Source organism: Lepisma saccharinum, chromosome 1 (genome assembly GCF_977018435.1).
Source record: "Lepisma saccharinum chromosome 1, izLepSacc3.1, whole genome shotgun sequence".
In the NCBI taxonomy this organism is placed as follows: Eukaryota; Metazoa; Arthropoda; class Insecta; order Zygentoma; family Lepismatidae; genus Lepisma; species Lepisma saccharinum.
In genome coordinates, this window is record NC_139229.1 from 64981094 (window position 1) to 65000450 (window position 19357).

The window sequence follows — 19357 nt, forward strand, 5'->3', positions numbered from 1 at the left end:
TCCTCCGAGCTCGCACCCTGCGACTTCTTTCTGTGGGGGTACCTGAAGGCTAAAGTTTATCAAGGAAGGCAGAGGATAGCCAATGATCTGAAAGATGGTATCCGACAGGAAAGCGCGGCAATACCAACCAGACATGACTAGGAGGGTAATGGAGAACTTCAGGGCGAGACTTCAGAAATGCGTACACTGTGCAGATCAGCATTTGGACGATATCATTTTCAAAACAAAGTCAACTATGTCACAGAAAATGGTGACTTGTGGCAATTTTGCAACAAAATGGTAAACCTTGTTCTTTCCAACTGTGCAACAAAGTTTTGATTAACACCTATCGTTGCTTTGTTATTCACAAATGAAATCCGGGAGTTATTTCTGCCGCACCATAACTTTTAATTGTTACGCTGTTCAAGCATGGTATTGGCATTGATGGAAGTTGTGTGTAACAAATGCTAAACAATTATATTTTGATAATTTACTTTTACTACTTGGTAAGTCTTTCGGGGCGGGAGGGGATCCGGACCCCCACAAATACGTCCTTGATAACTAGGTATAATGTGAAGCCATGAGACATATTAACAAATGTCCTGTTATTTAATGCAAAATTTGCATAAATATATTTCTTTGTTTTTCTTAGAATTTTTTTTTTTTTTTAAAAAAAGAAGAAGCAGATTTTAGAATCAGATAACAATTCTGAAACATAGAAAGCTAAGCTCTAGACCTCATTCTGGGCTTATTAGGATTTCACGGAACAGAAAATCAGGAGTGATGGGGGTCTTGAGCCACCCCAACCAAAAGTAATCATCTCCAACCCACTGGATATAGAATCCACATTATTGAATATATCATACTTATAGAGCTCCACTTCAGTTCAGTTCATTCTAATTAGAAGTCCCATAGCTACGCATAAAAATATATTTAAACAATTTATGGCAGATGTGTACTAGGGATGGCCAAACGGATCTGAATTAGGATCCGAAAATTCCGGATCCGAAAATCCGGATCCGGTTCCGAGAGTTTCGTATCTCAATCCCATTATAATATTACCACACGGTACGAGGGTCTCTATTTATATTTTGAGCCTTGGCAACACTGATCGAAGTTAGGCGCGATTTGACGTTTGCACGGAATCGTCTGGCATTATTGACCATAACATACTTCAAATGTTTTGTCAATAGCTTCATTTGTGTTGCTTATGTTGCCTTGGAGATTGCGCGACAACAATAAAATGGAATTAACTCGTGAACATTTTCGTGCGATGATTTTTTATGATTTTCGACGTGGATTATCAAGACAAGAGTGCATCGATAAACTTACTTCCACATTTGGCGATGAAGCCCCATCCTTTGATACTGTGAAACGCTGGTATAACGAATTTATTCGTGGCCACCATTCGCTCACCGACGAGATTCGCGAAGGTCGTCCAAAATCAGTTGTTGTTCAAGAAAACATTGATGCTGTGCAAAACCTAATACTGCAAGATCGTCATGTGACATACCGTGAGATTGAGGCAACCATAGGCATTAGTTCCACCAGCATATATAAAATATTACATGATCATTTAGCTGTGAGAAAGGTATGTTCTCGTTGGATCCCACACAATTTGACAAAAAATCAAAAAGACGCTCGCGTCAATTGGTGCAAACAAATGCTCGATAAATACAATCGTGGTGCTTCAAAAGACGTATATAACATTGTAACAGGTGACGAATCATGGATATATGCATATGAGCCGGAACGTAAACAGCAGTCGACTGTATGGGTGATTCAAGATGAACCCAATCCAACAAAAGTTGTTCGCGCTCGAAGCACATCGAAACAAATGGTCGCCTGTTTTTTCGGGAAAACTGGTCATGTGACAACTGTGCCTTTAGAGGAACATAGAACGGTCAACTCTGAATGGTACACAACAATTTGTTTGCCAGAGGTCTTCGGTCAAATACGGAAAACAAACAAACGCCGTCGGATCATTCTTCATCAAGACAATGCCAGCTGTCACACATCTCGTCTAACAACCGACTTTATGAAGTCAAAAAATCGAATTGATGGGTCATCCGCCGTATAGTCCTGATTTGGCACTCAATGACTTCTTCTTGTTCCCGAATGTCAAGAATAAATTGCGTGGACAACGATTTTCGTCGAAGGAAGACGCCGTTGATGCGTTCAAAAACCATATTATGGAGGTGTCTCAAGAAGATTGGAAACACTGCTTTGACAAATGGTTCGAACGAATGCAAACGTGTATTGACCATAAAGGAGAATACTTCGAAAAACAATAAAGCAGTTTTCAATGCCAAATTCCTATTTTTTCATTGTTAGGCTCAAAATATAAATAGTGACCCTCGTAAAAGGTATTATAATCTTCGATTACAAAGAAATTTTTCATTAGTTAGTCCTACAAGAAATTTTTTCAAGTGTTGTTCCTAAAATACTTTGCTACGCATCCCCTAACACACTCGTGCACAAAATAATCTTACTTGTTTAACATAAAATGTCACAGGTGATTTTGTAAATGCCATTGAAACGAATATGTATTCATTCGAATGTATTGGAAACACACATAAATGTGAGACATTCCATTCCAGGATGAAACCTTTAACACATATAACAAGATAGAAATGTTATACAAAAATTATAAAATTTTTCTACAGTTACAGTTTTACAAATTAAAATAAAACATTATAATATATGCAGTGTTATATAATTACAAAGTGTAAGACTAACAAGGGAGGTTATCTAAGTGTCCCCCTCTGATTTCCATGAAACTTGACAGGTGTATAGGGGCCCAATGGAAGAAATACGTGTTTTTTTGTTTCAACTAAAAAACTGTTTTAGGGGGCAAACCCCCCTCAAATGTCAAAATGAGGACAAATATAAGTGGGCATTTGACCCCTGTGTCTCCGTCCGATTGTCTTTTTTTGTTTCTGCTAAAAAACTGTTTTAGGGTGCAAACCCCGCCTCAACTGTCAAGATCAGGACAAATTGACGTGGGGATCATCTGACCCCTGTGTCCCCCTCCGATTTTCATGAAATTTGGCAGGTGTATAGAGAGGCCCTATGCCCCCTGTTTCTTCCTATGCCATATTTACGTGGTTTCGGGGTCAGATCCCCACTTCAATTTCTCCTCATCTTGACATTTGAGGGGGTGGGGTTTGCCCCTAAAACAGTTTTTTTAGTTGAAACAAAAAAACACGTACTTCTTCCTTTGGGCCCCTCCATACACCTGCCAAATTTCATGGAAATCGGAGTGGCACACAGGAGGGGTCAGATCCCCGCGTCAATTTGTCTTCCTCTTGACCTTTGAGGGGTGTTTTGCCCTCTAAAACAGTTTTTTCTTTAGCTGAAACAAAAAAAACATGTATTTCTTCCTTTGGGCCCCTCTATACAACTGCCAAGTTTCATGGAAATCGGAGGGGGAGACTTAGACCTCCCTTGAAAGTGTATTAATTAATTACAAATCGCGCACGCGCACACACACACTATATATATATACCGCGTGAGGCACCTAAAAGTACCACCTGAAATAGCGAAGAAACCAGAAACAGTAGCGATGTGAGGTTTGCGGGAAACAATAATATCAAATGGGGCTCGTAAATCGGAGGTATGGGGTGGGTCGAAAAATATCGACAAATGGGGCATCTGGAGCAAAGTCATATATATTTTTTAAATGGAACGATATACAATAACATGCATAATATAAAAGAGCACACGCAGAGAAACACAACGCCGTTGGTCTCATGCATCTACTGCACATAGGAACGAAGATATGGCCATGTGAAAATATGTAAACAAACTAACAAGTGGCCCACTTGACCGTCAGTATGTCGAAGAACCACTGCGTAAGAAGCGAAAACCTGTCAAAGTGTGTGTTCAAAGTGGTGGCCGTCAGCTGCGATACAGGCAACGAGGCGCCCACGCAAAGATCGTTGCACAAAATGTAGAGTCTCGTAGGGAATGTCCCTACAGGCTGCAGTAATGCGGTGTTGCATATCCTCTGGATTTGTTGGCACATCCCGGTAGACAACGTCCTTCAGCTTTCCCCACAGGAAAAAGTCTATTGGTTACAAATCTGGGGAACGAGCCGGCCATTTGACAGGCCCTCCACGTCCAATCCAACGATTTGGAAATGTATTTTCCACACATGCTGTAGCGCGTCTTGCACTGTGAGCTGGGCACCCGTCATGTTGGTACGTACCACATTTCCCTCCTTGTCTGAAGTGGTATGTCCTCCAATAGTACAGGCAGTTCATGTTGTAAAAACTGTATGTATCGGTCAGCATTCAGTGTCCCTTGTATAAAAGAAGGGCCAATGAGATGTTCACCCACTACACCACTTCACACGTTCACACTCCATTGGCGCTGGCGTTCACTTGGCGAAGCCAATGTGGATTTGTCACCGACCAATAGTGCATGTTCCTTAAGTTAACATTTCCATGATTGGTAAAAGTTGTCTCGTCAGTGAAGAGGATACGTGACAAATCGGTTGTGTCGTGTCGTAACATCCATGTGCAAAACTGAACACGGTCCACAAAATCATTCCCGTGAAGTTCCTAATGGAGGGAGATATGATACGGGTGAAACTTGTGTGTGTGTGCAGAATGCGCAATACACTTCGCCGACTCATCCCAGCATCCCTGGTAATTTCACGGGAGCTAAGGTGCGGATTCACAGCAACAGCTGCGAGAACATTTGTTGCACCGGCCTCACCTGTAGTTGGCTTGTTCCGCACACGTGCTCGTGGTGTTACACTTCCGGTGTCTCTTAATTTAATAAATAACTTACCAAACAGACGTCGAGATGGCTGTCGTTTGTCCGGATATCTCTCTGCGTACACACGGTAGGCTTCTGAGGCATTATTTCGGCATTCCCCATAAATCAGGATCATGTCCGCTTTTTCTATGTTTGTGAACACCATAATCCTCGCTCTTACCACTACGACTGCTTGCTATGAACTAACACGATCTCGTGGACCTGCTATGAAAACTTGCTCTGCGTAAAGGCAGTTCTGTCAGGCACCTGAGAAGTCTTACATGCCGTGGTACTGACGGTCAAGTGGGCCACTTGTTAGTTTGTTTACATATTTTCACATGGTCATATCTTCGTTCCTATGTGCAGTAGATGCATGAGATCAACGGCGTTGTGTTTCTCTGCGTGTGCTCTTTTATATTATGCATGTTATTGTATATCGTTCCATTTTAAAAAAATATGACTTTGCTCCAGATGCCCCATTTGTCGATATTTTTCGACCCACCCCATACCTCCAATTTACGAGCCCCATTTGATATTATTGTTTCCCGCAAACCTCACATCGCTACTGTTTCTGGTTTCTTCGCTATTTCAGGTGGTACTTTTAGGTGCCTCACGCGGTATATATGTGTGTATGTATGTATATTATATATATATGTATATTAGCAGGTAACAATATGTTATAAACACATTCTTACTGTCCAAAGAAGCGCATGTGTGATGGCAAAACGGATACGGATCTGAAAATTCCCAATCCTGATCCGGATCCGGATCCGAAAAATTTTAGGATCCAGAACCAACTGGATCCGGATTTCGGATCCGCCAGGATCCGGATCTGGACATCCCTAATGTGTACCACATCCAATCCCTTTTAGAAGCCATGTATTAGGCGCGTCCAGAAAGTAAGTTTCCCCGGGGTCGTGCACAAGGAGGAAGCATTATTTCATTCAATGATTTATTGCCACAGACAGGCACGTATCCAGGAATTCCTTTCGGGGTGGGTCTGAACACCATTTTTTAAAGGGGTATAGATAGAACCTCACAATTGTATGTTTAAGGCCAGTGGTGACAATTGAGTGCCAAAACGGGAAGGGGGGGGGGTGCAAGGAAAGTTTACTTTCTCTTGGTAGACAAGGCTTAGCATTAAGAGGCCATAGTGTGATAGTGTGCAGGCAAAAAATGAGGAGCAACTATCCCCTCAATCGTCGGTACTGTTTAAGGGTACATTTTCATCAGAACGTGAGATCGGAACACTTTCTACCACTCAACTCTGTTTCCATGCTCTAACGGAACCATCTATCTCAGTAGGTGTGTTTTCCATTTCTTCTCATCAGGCATCAAAACATCTATGTAGTACCAGAAGTGTTTTTACAAAGCTGTTACACATGCACGGGATGCACAATTAACTTGACAACACGAAATTCAAACTGTGGACTGCGAACTGGACGCTGACAGTTCTCGAATATTTCACTCTGATCCGAGCCTGAACACCACTAATGTGCCTTGTCCTCCCATGTTTGCAGCTCTTATAAAATTCAAAACCCACCAAATGGTTCATATTCAGGCCTAAGCACTCGCAGTTGTTCTAAATTGTCTGTTGAGTGTGTCGAACCCAGTAGGCTTAAACAAAAGTATTTTTTTATGCCATGAAATTATCGGACTGCATACACGAAATTAGGTCCTGGCACAACTAAATCATCACCTGTGCACAGGGCCGTGTCAAGGCTTGTGGAGGCCCCTGGGCAAAATGTTTTGTGGGGGCCCCCATTTTTTTTATTATTTTTTACTAGGAGCTTCATTAGCTCAATATCTTAACCACCAATTTTCAGAAGTTGATATGATAGACGTGATTTCAGATTCAGTAGTCATTCACAATCGAACATATCGCAGATAGGTTTGCAGGGAGAATAGCGCAGTAAAATAAAGTTACAGGACGAAAATTGTAGCGCTATAGCAGTAGTAAAATTCTGCGTCTAAATGTCTACAGTAGCTATATTATGAAGAGTGAACACCGTAACTACAATATGTAGTAAATACTAAGGGGTTTCAGACAGAAACAGAGAACTGAGCAGTAGACTGTACTTACGTACATAATTTATTATAAATGATATTATTTACAATTAAGAGTACATATGCACTTTCCATCTACTGGACAATTACCGACAGGTTCATTGTGGAAATTGTAGTAACTGCACTTTCTTCAAGAACATTCCCAAAGGCATAACACTTACAGTAGACACAGTTTTCTTGGCTTTTTCCCTGTCCCATGGCAGCACGAACCCTGTTTTTTACTATTTGTTACCATTAAGACCAAATACATTCTAAAGAGAATTTCGACATTGGGAAATGTACTGCGGATCGGGTCCTTACATACAATATTTTAGAGGCATGCATATTTCGTTTTTGACGAAAACACGAAATGTGAAAAAACACAATCTAATGATAATTTTCATGTTTCTGAAAGGTGTGAGGTGCATTTTCCTACCCTATTTGTCACGAAACGATGCGAAATGAACTGCAAAATGCGAAATAGACTCTTAAACACGAAATTTACCGTTTATATACCGACGCGACACTTTCTAAAGTCTGAAGTATCCTGTGAGTTATGCAATTCACGGAAAATTGATTAATTCTGCTGTAAATATTTGAGAAGAAAAAATGGACCCCTTTATACAGGAATAAACTTTATATTCTGGTAATGATTTAATGTGCAACGTATTAGCAGGGATATGTTTGTTTTGTGTAATAAATCAAACTTGGGATTATATTCACATTTTTTAAAACCAAATCGTCATTTTATATGGCGCTTTTTCACCGCTATAACAGCGAAATTTCATTTTATTTACAGATTTTGAACCCGAAATTGACTCTATTTTGCTTTTTTATTTACCAAAAATATGTGCCTCTAACATTATACATACAGTTCCATTGGGATGTCTTCCTGATGTTGACATTGCTACTGCTTAGAACTCATAGTTAACGAAAGAAAGTTATGTACTTCGTAGGATTATTTATTATCTTAATCGTATCTGAGAATTGATTGTTTGAATAAGTGTACCTTTTTTCCACACCACAGCCAAATCAATCCATGGTATAAACTATACTGACCTTCAGATATCTACAAACAGATCGACTGAGAGCTGTGCTACAATTGGATCCAGAAGAGTGTAGACATACGACAATATTGAAGTTCTTTTGATTTTTAAAATACAATTTCTTATGTAATTTTTCACAAGCATAGCCAGCTGGTTAAAAGATTTTTTGGAGGAGGACCTTCACAACTTCCTCTTGGTGGGGGGCTCGGGGCAATTGCCCCAGTTGCTCATAGGTTAATCTGGCCCTGCCCGTGCATCTTATTTATTTTTTAATAAACTGCTCTAATACCCGCTACTGCTGAAAGATACACTTGAGAGAGAGAGAGAGAGAGAGAGAGAGAGAGAGGCAGACACTCGATCTCTTCGGTTATATATAGGGTTATAGAACATTCTCCGTCTTGCCTCGATAATTATTTCTCTCTTTAAATTAACGTCAAATTATTTTATTTCACTCCAAAAGAAACAAAAAATCCCATTTTATCTAGTGTAAACCGAAAACTTTCGGGGGGGGCTCGAGCCCCCTAAGCCCCCTTGGATATGTGCCTGGCCACAGATACAGCACTTGTCCAGTTACTTGTCAACAGTGACGTGCGGTGACATCGACACTTGGGGTAGCAATCAGTGGAGTGCCAAAGGAGGGTTGGTGGTGTCATACCCCCCCCCCTCTTTAGGACAAGTATAGCTAAATATAAAGAGCTTGACTTGCAACAATATGTAGTATTGAAGATTGATCATAATCGTCACAACCTCATCATCAAAATTATGGATAAAGCGAGATATGAGAATACACAAACTTTAGGTATATGCTTAGGTATCCTGAAAATCTCACATTGTAGTCAAACAATTTGGTTAGTCGATATGTGTATAGCACGAAGACGATAATACAAGCGACAAATCAAATTATATTGTGAGACAACATCGATCTGTACTTTCTAGTATGTTCATGGACGTACCCAGAGATTTTTCCAGGGAAACAAACTTTCTCCCGCGGGGGAAAACAACATTAAGATATTTTTTAATATTTACAAATTTGAAAATGTATATTTTATTCAGGCAGATGAACAACTACAATTTTAATGTTTGAGCAATATCGCTGAACCAATATTAAAACGTTTGCCATCACAAAATTTTGGACAATTTTTGGGGAGAGGGTGTCCTCTCTGGATGCGCCCGTAATTATGTTCTTCGTCTCAAATAAACAACGAAAAATAAAATAGATATAACAACATCAAATCCATTCAAAACATACAGTCACGGACACTTCTGGAATGTAACGATTACATTGAGAGTTAATGGGGTTCTTACAGCCCAGAAGTGTCTGTGACTGTACAACATAGAATGCAAGACAAATCCAAAGACTTACCTATTTGTATGTGAAGTCCATTCGACGCTCTGCTGTAGCGAAGCGGTCAATTACAGACAAAAAATGTATCTTGTTCCTTTAGTTCACTCAGCAGTCTTGATTCAATTGATATAAGCGCAAGATTAGAAAGACGAATTTGTCCGCATCTGTTTCTCGCGTAGTTCTTAATCCTTTTCATTGCTGAAAACAATCGTTCCACGGTGGCTGTCGTTACCGGTATTGTAGAGATCAAGGAGGCTAGTATGAGAAGCTGTGGCATTGCCTTCCCAACAGGCGTTGCGCTCAGATAAAGTAGCAGCTGGTGAGGAGATTTGTCTGCAAATTCAGCAGAAGAATAGGCTACGACCAACTCATTTTTCAACAGAACTTCATCAAAGAAACGACCGTAACTTGCAATTAGGTTCTTGAAGTGTTCCGAAGGAAATTGATGTTTATATGTCTGAAATTTGGATGTGTCCAAAAGACTCAAAAATGAAATGCTATTGTAGTCCTGAAATCTGGTCTGAATCTGTTGCTGTATATTATCTAATATTTCAATGAACAAACGCTTGAAATTTAACTTCGGATCTAACGAAGCATCGGAACTACGTGATCTTCTACGTGGTGGCCCCACATCAGTGACAATTTCATCATAAATCTCATCAAAAGAATTTCTTAGAGACTGAATCGCCATTAAAGTTTCCGACACCTTATGTCTGTAGTACACAATGTCCAAAGCTTGCTTCTGAAGATAGGAAAAGAGAACATCTGTGTGCATGAATATTCGGTGGAAAACAGCAAGAAGGAAACAAAATTGAAAATTTTCCATGTTTGCTAAGTGACCCTCTACAGATTCCAAAACATCTCTTTCAAGTTCATTGTTGTGGTCGATCATGAGACACAAAACACTTCGCGTAGGCTTTCTTTCTTTTCGTGTACAGTGTTTACCAGACGCGATGAATAGTTCCACCTGGTTGGACAGACACTTGGGAGACGGCGTTTCAGGAACTCTTCTAAATATTTTGCACGTTTTGGCGACCGAGAAAAAAATGCTGCCAATCCACCTAAGGTGGCAAAAAAATACGACATTCTGAAATATTTGACGCACTTTGTGACAGCACTAGATTTAAAACGTGTGCGTAGCAATGAACAAAAACATAGTTGCCCCGATTCACTGAATTTTCTGTTTCATCGTCACCACGAAATGAGAGTTCTTGTTGGCCTAAAAAGCAAGCTGCGTTTATCAGGCGTTTCAAAAGTTCCCTGTTTGTTTTTACGGTTTCATTATGCAGCAACCTCTCCTTTCTAACCTGCTCACTAAGTTGAGTCTCGATTCTCACATTGCCAAACGTAGATAAGGCAAGAGACGCTTTAATATGTGTTAGGGATGTTTCGTGAACTTTTACAGCCTTGGTAAACCCCCCTAAATTACAGAAACCTAATTTCGTCCAAGACGAATTTCTGTCCGTGCTGAAAAGTAGGCAATTCCAGCAATACAGTTTCTTATTTGTTGTACTACCTGTCAACCAGTAAGTAATTCTTATTCTGTTGCGATATTTGAAGAGGTGGAGTTGGTCGACCTTTCTTGATCAGTGCCGCCTTTTCTTCAAATGTCCTGCAAGCAAATGGTCTCTGAAGAATGTTGGCCACAAGATCTTGATTTTCTTCGGACATTTGATTTGTTACACACAAACGCACACGCAGGCACACACACTACACACGCACAACCACACAACGAACTTTTCTTTGCTTAAAAACGCACTATGAAAACCTTCGCGAATCGCAATAGCACTCACGTCTACACTCACAGCTCGGAACGGAAGCAACTATTTTAACTAACCACCGTACCCTATTTTCACCAAGGGTCACGAGACATCGTTGCCAATATTTGTCTGATTTCAGTTCTTCTATCCCACTGAAACACGAGAGAAATATGAATACTTTTAAAATCCAATTCAAGTATTGGAGCAACAAAATTTTCGAATAACATACGTTTATTTTACTGGATTGCTAGATGCATTGCGCAGAATTGTATTATGCAAGTTTATACACTATCCGGAGGGTGATTCCATAAATTATGTAGTTTTGCAAAAAGTCTAATAGTTGGCAACCTTTTTTTATGATACTTGTAAACTGCGGCATCTCTCGCCTCTCTTGTCCAGTGATATCTCCGAGGGACACTTGTTTCTTGGCAGGAAACGAGGAGAAGGGGAGGGGAGTGGTTGCTACCGCTTCGGTGTCAAGCAGCTAGGAAAACAAGGGTCCTTTGAGACCTAATGCCAAACAAGGGCCTTTTTTTAAAAAATAAAGAAAAAAGTGCGAGGAGAGAGGGGGGTATCGCGTAGACAACGCATCGAATCCCATCGCGCATTTTTCTGAAACCGGATCCAATACGTATTCTTAAGTAGCTCTCACACACTTTGGGGTCCCCATTAGGAACCGAACCTATTACAGATGACAACAAAGACGATTTGATTTGACTACGAAGATAGACATACGGGTTCGAATCCCGGCCCGGGCATTGGTGTTCTTTGTGTGTGTCCCTTCATCAATTTTATCGTATCATCTTCGCGATTACCCAAAAGTGGCAGACAAGTGAAATAGAATAAAGCATATCAAGCAATCAATCAACGATTTGATTTTTGTTGTTTGGCGTACCCTTTTTGCCACATTTGGTTAATCTCGGGGTAGAGGATGGGCGATGGTATGATGACATTGATGAAGGGATACTCACAAAGAACACGCATACCCAGGTCGGGGTTTGAAACCAGGACCCCTGGTGTCGTAGTGCGCTGTGATAACCACTTCCCCAGGGAGGTTGTCCAAACAAAAGAAACGGGAGGAAAGCTCTAACTAATCCGATACGGTTGTATCGGAAAAGCAAACTGCACTTTTCCGCTGTTGTATTTTTCAAATGGATTTTTTAAACTCAATCTTTGCATATGATTCGTGTTTTTTGAAATAATGTTTATTTCTTGATTTCCCTAATTTCACAATCGCAAGATCTCGTTACTGAAAGATCCAGGCTCGAAGCCTGGCCTGTGCATCAGTGTTTCTTGTAACCACTCTTCACCCGTTTAATTTAATCAACGTTCATCGTCATAGCAAAGATTAGGTGATGAAAGAGCAACGCTAAATAACAAAAATACAAATTATTTCCTTCCAGTGCATTTGCAAGGCACTACGAAATCAGGAGTCAAGAGCTCTCTATTTATGAATGTCCCTCATGACTTCCAAAAGCTCATTAGCTACTTATTATGGCAATTTAACCTATACAGCTAGAAAAAGTGATGGAAGGTAGCAAACATTCAACATAGTAAAAGGCGGATGAACTGGTAATAATAGACACTTTGTGTACTTTCTTCAATAATATTCAGGGCCTCCCCGATGGCCCAGTGGTAGCGTCGTCGCCTTGTAATGAAGATGTCCCGGGTTCGATACCCAGTGGAGGCATATAGCAGTTCGGATCCGTACTTTAAACTGTAGGTCTAGTCCGGAATAGCCTTACTGTGCATAAAGCGGAATTAAAACACCAAATCAATCAATCAATACTATTTATTTGGCTCTTTGAGCTCTGGAATACATAATTCATTCCAAATTATTTCATTTTTCACTGCACGACTGCAGAGTACAGCACATCGAACAGGAATGCGCGTTCTTCACGGATTCGAATCCTGGCCTGGGCATGGGTGTTCTTTGTGAAGTTCCTTCATCAATTTCATCACATCATCAATCATCTTCATCTTTGCGATAACCAAATGTGGCAAAAAATCGAAGTAAAATAAACCAAACCAACAACAATAAGAATGTGTGTTCTTTGGCCCAAATAAATACATTCGTATTTATGACCGTTTAGCTTACCCGTTTTTTTATTTATTTAAATAAAACACTACTTAGACGAACGAGAGAGAGCGAGTGAGCAAATATTTGTTATTTAATCATTATATCTTCCATATTTGAAAAAAAATAAAATAAAGCATAACATTTCCAAGTATTTTTGTCTGCACATAATACGTTCCCATTTCATAAACAATAAAACTATATTTTTACATCCCACATTATACATTCATATTATACAACGTGCATAAATACAGAGAACGTATTAAGTACTGCAGACACTTCCCCCCGAGTTCTTTAGAGGATTTACAAAGGAATCGAAGGGAAACCAGTCCCCTATCTGTCCTATAGGAGATAGACTGGGGGACCTGAAACCACGGGCTTCGAAAACCCGTTTCTACCTGAAAGTGCTGCGGCCGAGGAAGAGCGAGCTAGACCAGTCCTGCCGGCTGATGTCACCGAGGGACGAGAAGCGCGTGAAAAAAAGTATTGTATATGAACTGCGGCTTCAACAAGACAATAAATATTGTGATTTGAAAATAATTAGAGACGTGAGATTGATTGATCTATCTCTGCTAGACTAGCTACTCCTCAGTGCACGTCACTGCTTGTCAACATAACTCCCGCTGGAATTCAGACACTTGTCATAGCGTGGGACCAACTTCTGTATACCTGCGTCGTAGAAATCCGCCGCCTGGGCACCGAACCACTGTGTGACAGCAGTCTGAACCTCTTTGTCGCTGTGAAAATGTTGACCGGACAGGAACTTTTTCAGGTGCAAGAACAGGTGGTAATCACCTAGAGCGAGATCCAGGCTGTAAGATGGATGATCGAACACCTCCCAATCGAACTTGTCCAGAAGGGCTGCAGTGTGCCTAGCCATATGCGACTTCGCATTGTCGTGCAGCAAGATCACCCCGGCACTGAGCTTAGTGCATGCCTTATTCTGAATGGCTCGTCGCAATGTTCCCAGTGTTTCACAGTAACGGTTAGCATTCACAGTCTCACCTCTGGGCAGAAACTCGATGAGCAGAATGCCTTGTGTGTCCCAGAATACTATGCACATCACTTTTCATGCCAACACAGTATTTTCGAACTTCGTCCTGCATGGAGATCCACTGTGACGCCAATGCATGGACTGCTGCTTGCTTTCTGAGGTGCTGTATGCAACCCATGTTTCATCCCCTGTGATTATCCGGTTGAGAAAATCGTCATCATCATGGTAACGCTGCAGAAATGTCAGTGCTGTGCCCATGCATTTTCCTTCGTGTTCGGGCATCAGTTGTTTTGGCACCCACCAGGCACACAATTTCCGGAACAAGAGGCATTTGGTAACAACGTCGTGCAACAACGACCGAGAAATCTTTGGTAAATGGCTGCTGAGTTCTGTGATCGTGACGCAACGATCCTCCAATATGCGCTGCTGCACCTGCTCCATAAGCTCGTCCATAACGGCCGCTCACTGCACTCTTCGTCATGCACATTTTGCCGGCCTTCAGTAAATGTCCTGCACCAACGACACACCATCTGCTTGCTCATGACGTCTGGCTCATACACCTGGCACAGCTGACGATGAATTTCGATCAGCTGTATGTTTTGTGCGTTCAAGAACTTGATCACCGAACGAACCTCGTACGCGGCGGGAGATGGAATAAGAGCCGCCATGTTTCCACGCTACTGAGGACTTTCACTAGCCAGGGCATGTGCTTCTCATGCATGCGCAAAACCAGTTTCAATACTTACTTTCTGGATGCACCTAATATTTGGTATTTCCTCAGACATCTATAGAGCGTTGTATTAAAAAGTAAAAAAAAAAAGTTCAGATGGTTCTCAATCAACTCGTAAGAAGTCTAACTCGAAATATTTGTGAAACATTTGACAAAGCATTTATTTGTAATATAATTAGCTGTACCTAATGACGCTCTTCAAATACTGAAAGTAATATCGTTCGGTACATTTACAAAACCGAAATCATTCAGCTCTCAGAGGAAGCAAGGAAAGCCATACTCTCTAAAGTTTTTTTTCTTTTCAATTTTTGGTGGAAAATGTGAAGAGCCGGCCAAGGTTTATTTTCGTATGTAGTAGTATTAAATGCAGATGCATGCGTGTGTTTTAGGGTGACATGTCAATTTCTCGTTTATGTGAAAAGGTAAACTTTAATGTAAGCAAAAGCATGTGGACGTCACAGTTATAGATTTTCGAATCTACAAAGAAAATCCAAAACACATTCCCACCTCGCCGGCCTCCATGTTGGAGGGGTTAGCATAGCCAGAGGCTATGATGCCTGAGGTCCTAGGTTCGAATCCCGGCCTGCCCATGGGTGTTATTTATGAGTGTCCATCAATTTCATCATATTATCACTCATCCTCATCTTTGCGATTAGCCAAAAGTGGCAGAAATGCGAAGAAAAATGAACCAAATCAATCAATCATTCCCATCTCACTCCTAAAGACCTTGTGAATCCAATCCAAAATCTACAAATAGAACCTGCAGTGAGTCTCATTTATCTCCTGCATTCATCTGACTAAAGTAATTTGCTTACAGTTTGACTTTAGGGTTTAACATAAAATGGCGTTGTGTTTGTGTTACATTCGATATCATAATTAGATTTTAAGCAATTAATATCCAATTAATTATAAGTATACCTAATAAGAAACCATATAGCGCTACAGCCCAATATTGGGCCAAGGCTTACCTACCGACTGCTGGCCTCCCTCCCACGTGGGCCACCAAGGGGGCATGGAGATCTGCAGCCAGACTAGGGGGACGGGTGGTCGGCCCGACCAACCCCCCAGCCGTTGTAGGGCTTTGCGACCGGATTACGCTCACTCACTTGGAGCTCCCCAATTTCTTCACGATGGTGGGTTGCCACCGGCCCTATACGTAGGCCGAATAAATTCCGACCAGAGCCGGATTCGAACCTACGCCGTCCCACAGCGAACAATCTCAAGACGAGTGAACGCCTTAACCTGCTCGGCTACGGAGGAGGACAAGTATACCTAATACATAGGTAAAAATAAACCCCCCCTCTGATAAAATCACAAATTGCACCGTTTAAATGTCACCTAGGAATGATATCGCCATGCGATGCGTCAAGAATTGTCACAGCCTCATCTTCTCTCCTTTGTGGTGAGGAGGTCCTTCTTGTTCTTGCTTGTGCTTATTTTTCTTTCGGTTTCCACTCTGAAGTTATTAAAACTTATTCTAGATTCACCTCATACTCAAATAGGCTAATCGGCACTCTATTTTAAAAAAAATATATCTTAATATATAGGTTTAAGTATAGTTTTCCGAACACCCTCTTACAAATTTATGAAAAATATGGGCGAGGTACAGGAGTGCATTGTACCCCCCAAGTTGGTCTGTCATGTCTCATCTCGTTCGTGTAAGTATTTAGTTTCGGAAAATTCCATTTTAAATATTAAAAGAAAAAGGGGTCAGTCATATACTCTTCTGATGAATTGAATCTTATCTTCGATTCGACGCGACCACTTCTTTAGAAAAAGTGTACACCTTCCCCTTATGCAAAGCAGCATTTGTCTGCAGCGTGTTTTTCTGAGAGCTAATCTGATTCCATCCTTCCACACACACATTTTAAACAATTTTCATCTCCTTAAAGAGGTTTCCAGGAACTTAGGTCAATGAACTAACTAGTAGCAAGCACAATGAGAATAAGTTTACAATTAAATGGTTTGAATTTCTGTGGTAAGGCAAATAATGCTTATAATTTACAAACAATATAATTTTTTTTATTGGGCAAATTGAAAATAGGTTATTTTCACAGTAGCACCTTCAGTCTGCTGTCAAATTACTAAAAGGGGGGGGGGGGTACAACTCGATTTACGGATTTAGGGGGTTCATGTACCCCTTCAAAAATTTTGGGGGGTACAATGTACCCCATTTTTGTGCCACTGGAATTCATGCAATTCAATATATTAACTACACGTCCAGCATCAAATTCCCCATGTATTTAAATGGGAAAACAGTTGTCTGCACCACCAGGACACACCTATTGTGAAGCCATCTGCACCAGGACACACCTATTGTGATGCCATCTACAATTATGTTTGCCTGACAAGCGATATTGCAAGAGGGTGGAGAGAAGGCACCTGCAGAATAAGTTTAAGTGTGTCATTCCAAGATTCCAGCTATCTGATATGACATCTGGTGAGAGAGTTTGTAACTCCCGAGTATGCTAGGGATGAAACACAGGAAAAGTACATTGAGTATTGAACAAGTGTATTTGTCTAGAGAGGCACATAACCAATGACAAACACCCAGAGCCATGTATCTCAAAATATGACATGCAGCAATACTCTTTACAATATATCAATCTCCTGAGGACCTATTTTGATTATGTTTCATGTCCTGCAACACATAAAACCCCACAAAATGTACCATTGTCAAGTTTAAAATTAAATCTAAACCAGACTCGCACAATATACTTTACAGGCTTGCAATACGGCATTCTTCACCAGGAGCACATAGTGGTCCGGAACCCACTTTAAACTGTAGGTCCAGTCCCAATTAGCCTTACTGTACACAAAGTGGACTTAAAACACCAACTCAATCAATCAATGACAATATGCATATGCACTTATTGTGACTGGATTTTCTGTATTTCTGCTCACAATCATGTTCAAATTATGCTTCCAACATTTTATGCCTCACCGAGTTCACATTGGATTTGCAACATATGAAAATTCCGAAAATTCAAAGCTTCCTCTATTCTGAACAGTTTCAGTGATCTTAGTGATAGCAACACTAGCACCCCAGTGTTAATTTGAATTTTGAATAATGCTCAACTTCCATATTCATGTTGTTCTCTTAGTAGTATAACCTTTAAAAAGTTAGTAGCAGTCGTGTAGTCTCACCAGGTTGTCACCCTGGTACTTTCTTGTGTGACCAGGGCATGCTCTTCTTCCCAAAATGACATTATATATTTGAAAATTTTCTATATTTAACATTAATTTTTTGTGTGTGTTTCTAAACCAAATCTAACATAGCAAAACAACTCTTTTTTGTATAACAACACGATAATACTTTTCTTACTGGGAGACACTTGAGATGTGAAGTGCATTTGGCTTGTCAACATAGAGCAGAAAATAATAAAGGATGTGGTGCACTGAAAGAAATAAAACATACGGTTCTTTCTCTGTGTGCTATTACTTACATATGATGATGATTATAAACATCATGTTGTTACATATGATGATGATGATAAACATCATGTTTCATATGATGATGATGATGATAAACATCATGTTAACAACTGTTACACCATACTGTGTAGCATAATACAGGCACCATACTGTGTAGCATAATACAGGGTGTCTACAATTTCATGAAAAGAAATTCCCGGACTCTTGCATATCAGGAACCAAAATTGTCCAGATTAAAGCCATTAGGACAATTTATGTATTTAAACGTGTGTGTAAGAAGATCACAAAATTTAGCTAACACCACACTTAGAATCCTACTTAACCAAGTTTTTAGAATATTAAATTTACAAGTAAAAGTGACGAGAAGGAAAAGTGAATAGAAAGGGAGTATCGATGCAAGCTTTTATGTAATGCTTGGCATGTATTGACTTATGATTAACAATAATTTTTTTTTTATGAAAATCATAATTATACAATTTCATAATACTATCCTATAATCCTAATATCTAACAAACACAATCCAAAAATTGAAAAAGAAAGTGGGATATTCCAACAACCACTTACTCTAATAGATTTCTACTTGAAAATAGTTCAAAGCATGACCTTTTTCCTAGAGTATTTACTATACAATTTCTAATGTAACTTCCGGTAATGTTCAGCAAACTGTAGTATAGGTTGTCCACAACAATTTTTTAATTTCTTGCTTGTCCTTTTTTTCCGTCTTTGTTCATACTTTTGGTGCACTACTCCAAAAAAGACGTTTTTCACCCCCAGAAACAGAGTAAATTTCCATGACATTTCCAGGAAAGTAAATTCCCTGACTTTTCCATGGTTTTCCAGACTGATATAGACACCCTGTAATATGTTTACTGCTGGTATTTTATGTCAGTGTAGACTTACTGGGGGATGATGTGAATACAATTAAGAATAATGCTAAAATATTTTTCAAAACTGCTAAAGAGATAGGTTTGGAAGTTAACACAGAGAAAACTAAATATATGCTTACAGGCCGAAACCAAGTGTTAGGTAATAATCAAAATCTAATTATTGATAACAACTCGTTTGAACCAGTTTCCAAATTCAAATACTTAGGAGTAATATTAACAAATGAAAATTATATTAAAGAGGAAATAAAAAGTAGGCTTAATTCGGGAAATACATGTTACTTCTCTCTTCATAAA